The sequence below is a fragment of the Triticum dicoccoides genome, chromosome 7B, assembly GCF_002162155.2.
Source record: "Triticum dicoccoides isolate Atlit2015 ecotype Zavitan chromosome 7B, WEW_v2.0, whole genome shotgun sequence".
Lineage (NCBI taxonomy): Eukaryota > Viridiplantae > Streptophyta > Magnoliopsida > Poales > Poaceae > Triticum > Triticum dicoccoides.
The window spans coordinates 77,938,836-77,950,838 of record NC_041393.1 but is presented as its reverse complement, the minus strand read 5'-3'; the positions used below and the strand labels follow the sequence as shown (position 1 = coordinate 77,950,838).

The following is a 12,003-nucleotide window of genomic DNA, read 5'->3' as shown; positions in this document are numbered from 1 at the left end:
TGGCTATTCCGGCTCGGACGGGGACCATGAACGCCGGTGGGAGAAACCCTTGGGTTTGTAACTCTATCAAACGGATATGAGGAACTAAGCACTCTTCCCAGTTCCCCGGCTTGGGGCAAGGGGAGCGAGCAGAAGAGCTGCGACGACCGGCCAAGTTGGAATGGTTTTTCCAGGGCGCTCTGTTGGATGCTTGCTCGAGGGGGAAGAGTGAGGTTCGGATATGAGAATCCCCGTCTCTTCAAATAGACGACTAGCCCAAAGGATCGGGGGTGGCAAATGCAAAAATGCCTCAACTCCTCGCATTCGCTCGACACGTGGAAATGTTCAGTATTGAGGCACTGAAGCCGAGGAGTACAACATTGATGAGAAGCCGGACACTGTTCGTCGTAATAGGTACGTTGGAGTATTCGGAGATGGAACCCGCCTTGCAATGCCGAAGACAAGACTGCGCGCCGGACTCATCGTCATTGAAGCCTGGTTCAGGGGCTACTGAGGGAGTCCTGGATTAGGGGGTATCCGGACAGCCGGACTATATACGTCGTCTAGACTATGCAAGCGTGAAGATACAAGACTCAAGACTTCGGCCCGTGTCCGGATGGGACTCTCCTTTGCGTGGAAGACAAGCTTGGCGATCCGGATATTATATTTCCTTCCTTGTAACCGACTCCATGTAAACCCTAGCCCTCTCCGGTGTCTATATAAACCGGAGAGGATGGTCCTTAGAAGGCCGATCACAATTACAATCATACCATCATAGGCTAGCTCTTACGGTTTAGCCTCTACGATCTCGTGGTAGATCTACTATTGTACTACTCATATCTTCAATATTAATCAAGCAGGAAGTAGGGTTTTACCTCCATCGAGAGGGCCCGAACCTGGGTAAACATTGTGTCCCTTGCTTCCTGTTACCATCATCCTAAGACGCACAGATCGGGACCCCCTACCCGAGATCCGCCGGTTTTGACACTGACAACCAGGAGGAGGAGGAAGAGGGCCCCGCCGCCGCCGAGCCACGCGGGCTTCGCCCGGCGACCCCTGCCGGCGGCGGCGAGGGGAGGGAGCGCCGGTGAGAGGCGCTGGCGGCTGGGCAGGGTTCGCTCCCTGGTCGCCCGCAGGAGTGACCGAGGGGAGCGGAGTACATGTCACTAGCTAGTAGGCACTTTTGCATGATGCTAATAAGGGAATTTTTTACTAGTGCCTCTTGCACGTAGCTCACCAGCTAAAGATTGAGTACCTCAGCACCTTCCAGGTGTTGACTCTTGATATCTTCAAAGTGATTGTGATCGACATCAACGGTGTTGAGGTGGTGGCCAAGTGCAAGAAAAGCACGAGCAATCATTTGTGTTGGACTATTAGGGCGTTTTCTTTAGTACTGCATGCCAGTTACAGCTATGGTTTTTAATGTACTGTGTGTCCAGGCAACAAACCTGACCATGAGTACTAGGGGTACGAACAAGGGGCGGAGCCTAGCTATGACGCAGATGTATCACTCGAATTTAGCGAGTTCAAGCCCCTCTTGGAGAGGTAACAACCATACGTCATGTCCCAGAGGCTTGTGTTTTCTCTTGGGGTGTAAGATTACAATAGGCGTTGAATCCTTGCCATGGAGTTGAGGGACTGCTTATATGAAGTGCACCTCGGCCCATAAATGCCACCTGACAAGAGAGATGAATGAGCATAATACAACAGTTACAGGTAACGGTTGTCGTAACTACACTCGATGTCCAACATAAAGCCTCTCGACCGTTGCGGCTCCCTCGTCGCCTCTACGCCTTCTATGTCCGAGTGGTGCTGGAGAGGCCAACTGGAGGGAAGACGTCCGAGTGCCATTGGTATGTCCGAGTGGGTACTCAGGGGTGTGCATATGAATGCGCCTGTGGTCTTGGGACCTCCTGATGATGGTGTGGGGCCCTAGGTCGGCCCTAGATGTTAGATCTATGACTCTACCTGGATTGGTGGCCCCATCACTGTGTAACGCTTAATGGTTGTTCAAATGTGACTGTTAATTTATGATTCTATATGTTACGCACATTACCGTGTGTGCTGATAATCTCACCACTAGAACAAGAGGTTACCATACTGCATGTGTTGAATGCAAGCAAACATCATTGCCTCTGGTTAGTAGAGGCTTGCAACCAATCACTTGTGCATGTGTTTCCACTTGGCTAGATGGGGGGATACAAGCAAACGAACTATATATGTACACAACATGATTTTTGCCTATATTCACTTAGTCAGGCCCAACTGGGACACAGATGCAAGGAGGCTAAAATCCATGTAGGCTATGAAACGCATCCTTAATGTGCCTCACTGCAATTGAGGGACCGGCTAATCTAGGTGTTTATAGAGTGATCCTGGTGTCGTATTCACAAGGTCCGGTCCTCGCGCTCAATCTCTCTAGTCCTAGTGCTCAATTCAAGAGATTATTATCTCTAATCTCTTGCAGACTATGGTGTGCTCCTGCGAGAAGCGATAAGCACCTGCATGGCCATGTTTCATGCCTACGAGTTTATGTTTCATCGTCGGTCATGTAATTCTTTTGCCCATGCTTTAGTGCAATTTGAGTACCATTCGGCTACAGCCTCAGTGTCCTGGCTAGATACAAGTCTAGACTTTATATCACACTTAGTTGCTAGCGAGTCTGCTGAGCAGTCTGGTTAATGGATTTTGATTTTTTATAAAACTCTTTCAGTATATAAATTACAATTCCAATATGGTTGGATAACTGTATATGCCTTATAAACCGCATTTGGAAAGCTCTCTCAACAATTATTAGATTCTTTTTGAAGATCAAAGCAACTAAAGCAAGAAGTCACCAACCTCTTTGCTTCGGTGTATTATTTTTATCCTTTTAGTTGGACTTGATTCGACATTAGGGGGTTCCTAGAAGAACATAGTGAAAAACACTACCCTTATGGCTGCAGGCCACGGATGACACCTGACCATGGCGGCACCTTCATCTGCCGCACGACCCCGAGGCCCAGTAAATCTTCCGAGCATCCACCTATTGGCACCTGCGCGACGGGCAAACATGCCGCTTTTGGATTGATCACTGGCTCGACGGACAGACTATTGCTGAGATTTCACCTACCATTGCAGCCACCGTGTCGCAGCGATGCCGTAGCTCGCGTCTGGTTTGTGAGGCCACTGGGAGCCGCTCCTGGATATCTGACATCCGCGGAGCACTGGCCCTAGGGCCACCGTGGAATACATCAACCTCTGGCGCCGCATCCAACAGGTCTCCCTCACCACCTCCCCGGACGCCATCACCTGGCGGTGGACCGCGAGTACTTCGTACTCTGCGCGCTCCTGCTACAGCGCGCTTTTGTTTGGCTCCACGATAGCGCAGTTCTAGCTGCTTATTTGGCACAGCTGGGCACTGCTCAACATCAAATTCTTCCTCTGGCTCGAGTCGCAAAATCGCTGCTAGACTACGGACCACCTAGCCCGGAGAGGCATGCAACACAATCCGGTGTGTGGGCTTTGTTCGCGGGAGGACGAAACTCTGCACCACATCCTCGTGGGCTGCGCGTTTTCCAGCGTTACTTGGCATGAAGTGCTATCCTGGTGTCGTTTGCCAGTGCCAACACCGGACGGCACGGCGCCGTTCTTCTCCTGGTGGTCAGACACCTCAGCCGCCACCCCAATTGTCTTTGCAAGGCTTTTGCTTCCCTAGCCATCATCACTGCCTGGGCCATATGGAAGCAAAGGAACACGATCATCTTCGAGAATGTGCAGCCGTCTCACACCCAGCTACTCTCGAGTATCAAAGATAAAGCCCTGCGATGGGGACGCACTGAGGCCAAAGGACTAGCCGCGATCATCCCCGTAACTTGACTGCTATGTAATGGGGCTGAGCAACCCCTTCTCCTGCTGCTAGTGTACGTTGACCGAGGTTACGACCCTGTATTCTCCTCTACGTATCAATGGAAAAATACGCCCAGAGCGTATTTGCAAAAAACAAAACACTACTCTTAAAGGAATGGAACCAAATCTCCGATCATCCTAGGTGTTTTGTATACATTAGGGGGGAGATAGAAATTCTTTCAAAAGCCTACCAATATAAATTGTTCTCATTTACCATCTCATGGAAACCATTTTTGTTCCCCTAAGCCCTATCGTGAAGAAAAACATTACCCCTGAAAGATTTGAACAAATCTCTCCTCATTCTATATGATTCTTTTATTACATATATAAGTTATATTTAAACCAATCTAGTCTAAATTGTTATGATTTGTCATGACATGGAAAACCATTTTTGTTTCACTTAGCTCTAATTGGTATTTTGGTGGTAGGTTCTACAAGAGTCGAATATCCTAAAAAATATTCTAGTCCATTATGGTGTGAGTACCATCCCACAATCCTCCTGTTGTTCTTGTCTCTAGAGGCAATGTCGCCACCCTCATCGTCTTACTGATGCGTCTTCGACTCATCCACTAGACGTCTTCCCATGAGCACACATTGCCTTGATCCTCGGTCTTTGACCCAAATATGGTTGCCATCGACCCCACCCAGCATGTGTATTTGCCAAATGGAAATGACGTACATGAATAGAATGGAAACCGGTGAGGTATGTCATATTTGCATGTTGAGAGATATACCTATTTAGTTATAAAGCATATTATAATTTTGGGCCCATAATGATATATGCACCACCACCACCTCATCTCCCTTTCGTTATACTTTTACATGGTACACATTGAGAGAGGGAGAGAGGGAGAGAGAGAGAGAGAGAGTTAAGACGAAGCAAAAATCTAAAAGCTGGCACACAGTCTTGTTGTGTAGCATTACATATGGTCATAAGTGAAGACCTTCACCCAAAAATATATCATGGAATAAAATTCTAGCAACCACAAGATACGTTATTAACAGCTCATGTATATACACGAGGATAACCGGTCAAATATGTTTGCATTCTCTATCGAGGAGTTCACTATCTATCTCTCAAACACCTACTGTTAGCAAAAGACAATGCAAGAAGAGAACAATGCACCCCCGCCAAAAAAAAGAGAGAGAACAATGCTACCTTGAGAATATGGGAGTAGGAGACATTCATGAATGAATACTTAGTCTAATGAATCAAGAATGTACAGGCCGCCTCTCTTGCACAGCATCACAACTTTGTTTGATAGCAGCGTGAAGCATGTAGTCGTGCGCAGTGGAAACAGCATATACTGTGATATACTCTGTCTCAATTTAATGGCAAGTTTGTTTTGGAGAAAGTGTTGGGATGTGTTTATTTTTGTCTGTCAGCCACGAGGTTGACAGGACAGATGAGTAGCAAGACATTAACAGTGGTCAGTAGAAATGCCAGCCTAAGGGCATCTTCGATGATGACCCTAAACCATCCGCATCCGTCCAGATCAAGCGGTCCAGACGCGATTTTGCATCCAATGGTGTATCTCATCCCTCCGCGGATCGGTCCGGGTGTCCGTTTTTCCTCAAGCTGAAGGTCAACCAGAGGGGGTTTGCGGGTGTCCGGGCCGCTGCCACGTACGCAACGGACACCTCGGACCCACCCAAAACCCTCTTCCTTTCTCGCGTGAAGCATTCGCTGCACATTCATGTCAGTCAGCGCCACTCCAGAGCGCCATCGCTGTATTCATGTCGGCCCAGAGCGGACACGATCTCACACTAGAGGCGATATTGAAGTGGTGTGTCGGTCGAGAGCACCGCCCCCGCCTCGTCCCGATGTCCGCATCTGTTCAATACCTGAGCGACGTGAGCATACGGTTCTCTCTGCATTCAAACCGACTACTCGTTCTTCCGTCTGCCGACATTAAACAAGTGTGGCTACCAAGAAACCGACTCCGGCTACCCACCGCTTCGCGTGGACAGCACCTACTATTTATATGTGGCCATGCCCGACACGATTCACACTGCACTACATCTGCACCCGGTCTCCTCCGTGCACCACGTCCGCCATGACCTTGTGCTCCAAAGCGTTGTGGAACAACCTCTCCACCGATCAGAAACATGAGTTGTCCGGCATTGCTATTGGCTGGAAGGCCCATCGAGCCAACCCGATACATGTTGGGTTGCCGGCGAGCTGTTCAGAGGGCGGCGATGCCAACGAGACGATGGCCGAGGCGGCGGACAACGAGCCAGCATTATCACCACCGGTCCATGCAGGCATCACCTTAGAGGAGGCACAGGTGCACTTCACCGAGAGGATGCCGGAAGAGCAGGAGGTGGCGTTCCAGCTAGAATAGGAGGACCATAAGTACAACCTCGGGCTCCTCGAAGATCATCGGCTTGTGGAGGAACAGATCTCCGGCAACTAGGCGAATGACAACGCATCATGACCATGGTGGTGGACGGTCCAGGCTTTCTGGATGAGCGGCGGGCGCTGTTGTTGTCCTTCCACGACGCATGTGACATCCACCGTGAACGATGGCGGCTACGCATCATGAAGGCGGAGTGCGATGTTCGGTTCGAGCAGATTGCCATGGAGGTGGTGGTGGAGGAAGAGGAGGCACATGTGAAGGTAGACGTTCCCAGCTATGTGTCGGATGCACCGCCCGTGTCGTTTGCGCTCGGCCGCAATGACCATGAGGCAGGCCCATCCACGCCCGGCGCCGTAGACAATGCGAGCTCGGGCGAGGAAGGGTAGCACATGGAAAGCTGTGGCGGCATGGGTCCCAGGAAGGCCACTCATTCCCTCCTACTGGAGCTTCACTTTCCGGACCTCACAGGCGATCATTGAGCTTGCCGGACATGGGAAGACATGTTGTGGCGGGCCCAACCGTGGACGGCGATTGTTTAGAATACGTAAAAAAAAGTCAAATCCACTATTGTTTAGCAGAAATACATAAAAATGCAATGATTTGGTCCGGTTAAATGGAAATCATCGAGTTTGCATGAAATTCATTTGTTTAATTCAAGTTTGCTTTGAAATGTATGCGGACATGGTTCGATTGCTAGCTCCCACTAGATGACCAGTTGCGCCAATGGCGCAAAGGCCGAGAGCAAGCCATGTATTGAAAGAGTGTACATTAATATTATTCGGACACATATTGAAGTGATAAACATTAGACAGAGTCATAGCTGCACGTTTGACCATGGCGGCAAAAGCAAGAGCGAGCCAAGCATTCAAAGCATGTGCATGAGATTGATTTAGAATCAACTTAAAGATACTTATATTCCATTACATGAAAGCTTGGTGCTTAAAAGAAAATATTCAGATCACTTGGTAATAGCATATATTGGCTTTAAAAGACAGGCTATATTAGCATAGATGGATGGTGTATATAGTGATTGCCGTTAACCATCGCTCGAGTCTTGTACCTGCCGTCGGCAGGAAGGAAGGAACCTACGACCTAGGCCGACGAACAACCTAGCCGCACACTGCAGACAGGATCAGAGGCCTATAGACGAACAAAAAGAATCAAGCGACTGTGTATAAAACAATAAGCAGATGGTACACTTTATTAATTATTTTTCTAGCTATTTTTCCTTTATCACCAAGTAGTGCGTATTAGTTGGGTAAGAAATAACCAGGTGGTACACTTGATATTGGAACCCCCAATACATTTATTATTCTCTATTCATCCAAAGAACAAACCCGAGCAGGCATTGCGAGACTATTAAGAATCGGTATGAAACTAAGAAAAGTGGGCATCCTCAATAAAGATGGATATTGACCAATGGCATATGAGCACACAATCACCCAGGAAGAAAACCACCAGGACAAGCATAAGGTAAAACAAAAATTTATGATAAACAGTCTGTAGATAACAATATATATAGCTTCAAGTGCACTATATACCAGTAGACATGACCATGAGGACAGATTCAAAGCCAAATGGCATGGAAAGGAGTCAAATATATACCATAGAAAAACAAAACTGGGAGTGTCAAAAAGACGTAAACAGAGTATACAAATACAACGGCATGGTAAGATAAATAACATGATGTAACAGTGGCTATGATTTGTTTCTGTTAAAACCATCACAGTGAAATAAAAAACTCATAATTGGATAAGAAGAATGTATGATAAAGGCTGGAAGATGCAAAAGGACAACAAATTTAAACAGAGCCTTTGTTTCCATCATTTTTCACCTAGAGAAGTGATGCATTGCTACATAAGAACGAAAAGCACAATTTGAGAGGAATCACAAAGCCAAAAAGCACAATCTGAGAGGAATCACAAAGCCAACCAGTACATACATCGTTTTAGAATGACATGAACATATTTTTCTTCATTAGGACTTTTACAATTTATTAGGAGGAATTTGTTTCAGGAGATCCATTTGACAAGAACAAGTTGATCATGATGCAACAGAGAACATTCACCATGTAAAATCAAGATTACCTGAGACTGTTGTGGACCAGCCAAACCATTCAGTTCCTCTGCAAAAGAAAGGTAAGGATTTGACAGAGCAGTTCCAACCTATGATAAAATAAATACCATTAGTGCTAGATAAACAGGTTAGTGCATGTAGGGTATATAAACAGGAAACAAGTAAACAACCAAAGCACACTAAGCTAGTAGGATCACAAGCAACGCACAAATAATTGAAGGCCAACCAGACAAAGCTGCTCCACTTCAAAAAGGCTCCAAATTGCAGCGCTACAAATTAGGAGGCTTCATATGCTATTCACCATTACAACAATGATGCGTCACAGTCGCACGGGCATCAGTGCCTTCGCAAAGGCCAAAAGTGAACCAAGTATTCAAGCCATGAATATAAGAATATTTAGAGTCTGGTCATAAAATCCGTAAAGCATTAGAAAATGGGCTAAAAAGATCCGCCTCCTCGGCAGCCCTTAGATCTGATGTTATCCAACAACCTAGCTCTGTCCTCATCATTGCAACAAAGGTGACGTTGCAGAAGCCTTTGAAACAGAACTCATGCTACAGAAACATTTGTAACAGAGGTTGTTTAGCAAAATTCTTTTTTTCAGCTTCACCTTTTTGCAACAAAGATGATGTTGCGGAAAGAACTTTTGCAACATGGATGATGTTGCAATTTTTTATTTTTTACAATGAAAGGATGTCGCAGCAACAACGTCGTCATCGCCATCGCCCTTCTACATCTTCATAGTTGTTGAAACTCGTCGGCATGCGCCGCATGGCCTGGCGGGCATGGGCGGCGGAAGCGCGAGGCCGACCCGTCGGTGTCGTGACGCTGTCCCTGAACCCGCTTCGCCGCCGGCGACGGGGTCCTCTGGCCGGGATCGCGCCGCGGCGAAGGAGGCGTGGCTCTTCCTTTCGTCACCTGGGTAGCTTCGACAGCGACCGCTCGGGCCCAGCCGACTTGGTCACCCTACCATGGTCGCCTAGTGGGTTCGCAACAGACTGCTTGTATGTGTGGATAGCGTTTCAGTGGAGTTAAGGATGAAAGAAAAGATGCGGTGTGCGGGCCCATGAAGACGCACGGTAGACGTTGAACGTGACGGATGTTAGGGAAAAATCGGTCAGTTGAGTACCAACTTTTCCCTTAGAAAATAGATATTTAGATATGATGTTCTTACACGGCGTTATAAGAAAGACATGAGATCAGTTCATGATAGCTTTTTTACATGAAAAAGCGGTTATTTGCCACTTCCGATATTGGACTTCGCAGAACTGCCACTCTCAAAATTGGCCTGGTAAAAATGCCATCTAGCTCCGTTGCATTTTGATTACCATGCCATTTTTTCTTTTTCCATTACTTTTTCTTTTTCCATTTCAATTTCCTGTCACCTGAAAGGACCAAAGTACCCTTACCTCTTTCTACCTTATCCAATGTGTTTGTGGTTATCCGATTGCTCTGTGGCTAGCTTGTTCTGGTCGCCATGGTTGCTCGCCGGCGTACGTCGCTGATGCATGCGCGAGGTACCCTAACTCGCCGCCCTAGCTTCCCACGCCTGAGCGAGTAACTCCATGTCTGCATGCGCCGGCGCAGCTCGCGCTCGCGTGGCGGATGCTTGCGCTCTGTGGGTGCTTGCCCTCGCCTTGCGGATGCTTGCGCGTGCCAGCACAGCTCATTGCGGGTGCTCGCCCAGGCCTGTGCGCGACAACACAGCTCGTCCTCCCCTGCGTATGTTGGCGCAGCTCGCTCCGCGACATGCTGGAGAAGTGGGTGGCGCTGAACATCAGCACCAGTGGCGTGATGGCAGCAGCAGCTGGAGGAGGAGATGGATGCGTGTGAAGTTCTGAAGATGTTGAATGCAAGCAACCTGTAAGTGATGTTTGCTGTAATCTTTACTTGATGTTGGATGCAATTTCGCAATTACATCAAGAATAGCATGTCATATTTAATTTCACGTCCAGAATCAACTGAGCAACAATACGACAAATAAATAATGCCGCAAATTTCAATCTATAAGGTACTTGCTGCAATATCTTCTTTTGCATTTATTGTAGCTTATTCAGAGACAAGAAATGGAATTGTGGCTAGAAAAAAGTATGTAGACCTCAAATTTTAGTACATTGGCAAGGGAGAGACATATAGACACTTCAACCATGATTGATAGATGAATATGAAATGAGTTCACTTGTCACAAAACAAAGTGTTGAGTTTACATAATAAGTTCACAGCTCAAAAATATATATGAGCTCACAGCCGAGAGAAATTGGAGAAATTGAGATATAGAAGATCGGTGGCACGCGGCGTCAAGGAAATCGGCGGCGTCATGACGTCCAGGAGACGGGGGTGGCGTCCAGCGATTGACCCAAGAAGTCCAGGCAATCAGGGAATGTTCCAGCAAAGAAGGCAATGACTTTTCCATATCACCCATATCATGAATTTTTTGACTTCAAACTGTATGATATCATGGACTCTGCATAAGTTGATAAGACATGATAATTAACCGCAAAAAGCATGGGTATGGATAACACATTGAAAGTAATACCAGAGAGCAAATTTAACGCTTACAATAAAGCATGGGCACAGATAACTTATTGGTTCATCTGCCACTGCTTATTATCTACCAAGAAACTACAAATGAAATGTATAACTAAATTAGGAATAAGAACTCCATAAAACATTGGCTTTGGTCTGCAAACCATTAATCTGATTGGAGATGGAAACTAAACTAAGATCGGGTAAAGTTTGAACGTAAGATATAAGTGCAGTCATTCGAGTAAATAATAGAGAGGTAACCACCAGATCATCTTCTATTCTAGAACTCTGTAAATCTGGGATTACAATATTTGGCAACAAAACTGACATCTTAGGTATTTTATTGACTAACATCACCCATCTGTTTGCAGAGAACACAACTTTTAGATACCTTTGAAGAGCAATAAGATATCGATATGTCAGGTTAAAATGCTATAAAACTAAATTTACCATGCTACAAAGTAAACTTGCCATGTTAGTTCACATAATGAATCCTTTGTGTAGGGAGTTCTAGCGACGCATTATACAAGGAGCTATGGCATGCTTGGGCTAGGCCGTTGATCACAGTGCCTCGCCAAGGTGAAAGGATTTACAACTTTCCGCATGTTTATATGGAACAGGTATGTCTCACCGCATTGGTGTTTGCTCTTCTTGATGCCCCATAACTAATGAATGAATTTTCTACTCAACACATGCAGTAGCTATTTGTGTCATGGGACACTGCTTTGTTCTTGTGTTAAAAATGACAATATGACTTTGTTTATGTGGAATAATCATCCAGGTATTTAAAGATCATCCACATCCACGTACATATTTAGAACCTGATAGGATCCTTGTGTGTGCGCGGCGTGTGCTTCTCTAGTGTGGTCATGTATTAGTTGACAAATGAATATCCATCAGAGGGTACCACCTTACATACAGTGCTTCCAGCCTTGTAGGCCTCACCAGAAGTCCCTTTGTTAAGCTTCACTGCGATGCCTAACTTACTACATTTGACAAACATCTTTGCTAACTGATAAAAACAACAGCGTAAGTAAATAAAATCATTTTCACATGTTATGACAAACTGATTCTTCTAGCTGACCAAAAACCAAAGAAAACAGAGTACTAATACACAAAGAGACTGTATAATTGTTAAGGCTACTTTACGAACTAATTTGGGAATAGACTGAAC

The 12,003-nt window shown here is 46.3% G+C and overlaps 1 long non-coding RNA gene across 1 annotated transcript; it reads left to right on the top strand.

The window, feature by feature from the left end:
• Positions 1 to 10,029: 10,029 nt before the first annotated feature.
• LOC119341075 lies at positions 10,030 to 11,447 on the top strand. Its single transcript, XR_005164871.1, has 3 exons — positions 10,030 to 10,166; positions 11,201 to 11,252; positions 11,334 to 11,447. It is a non-coding gene; the product is annotated as an uncharacterized LOC119341075 (long non-coding RNA).
• The last annotated feature ends 556 nt before the right edge of the window (positions 11,448 to 12,003 follow it).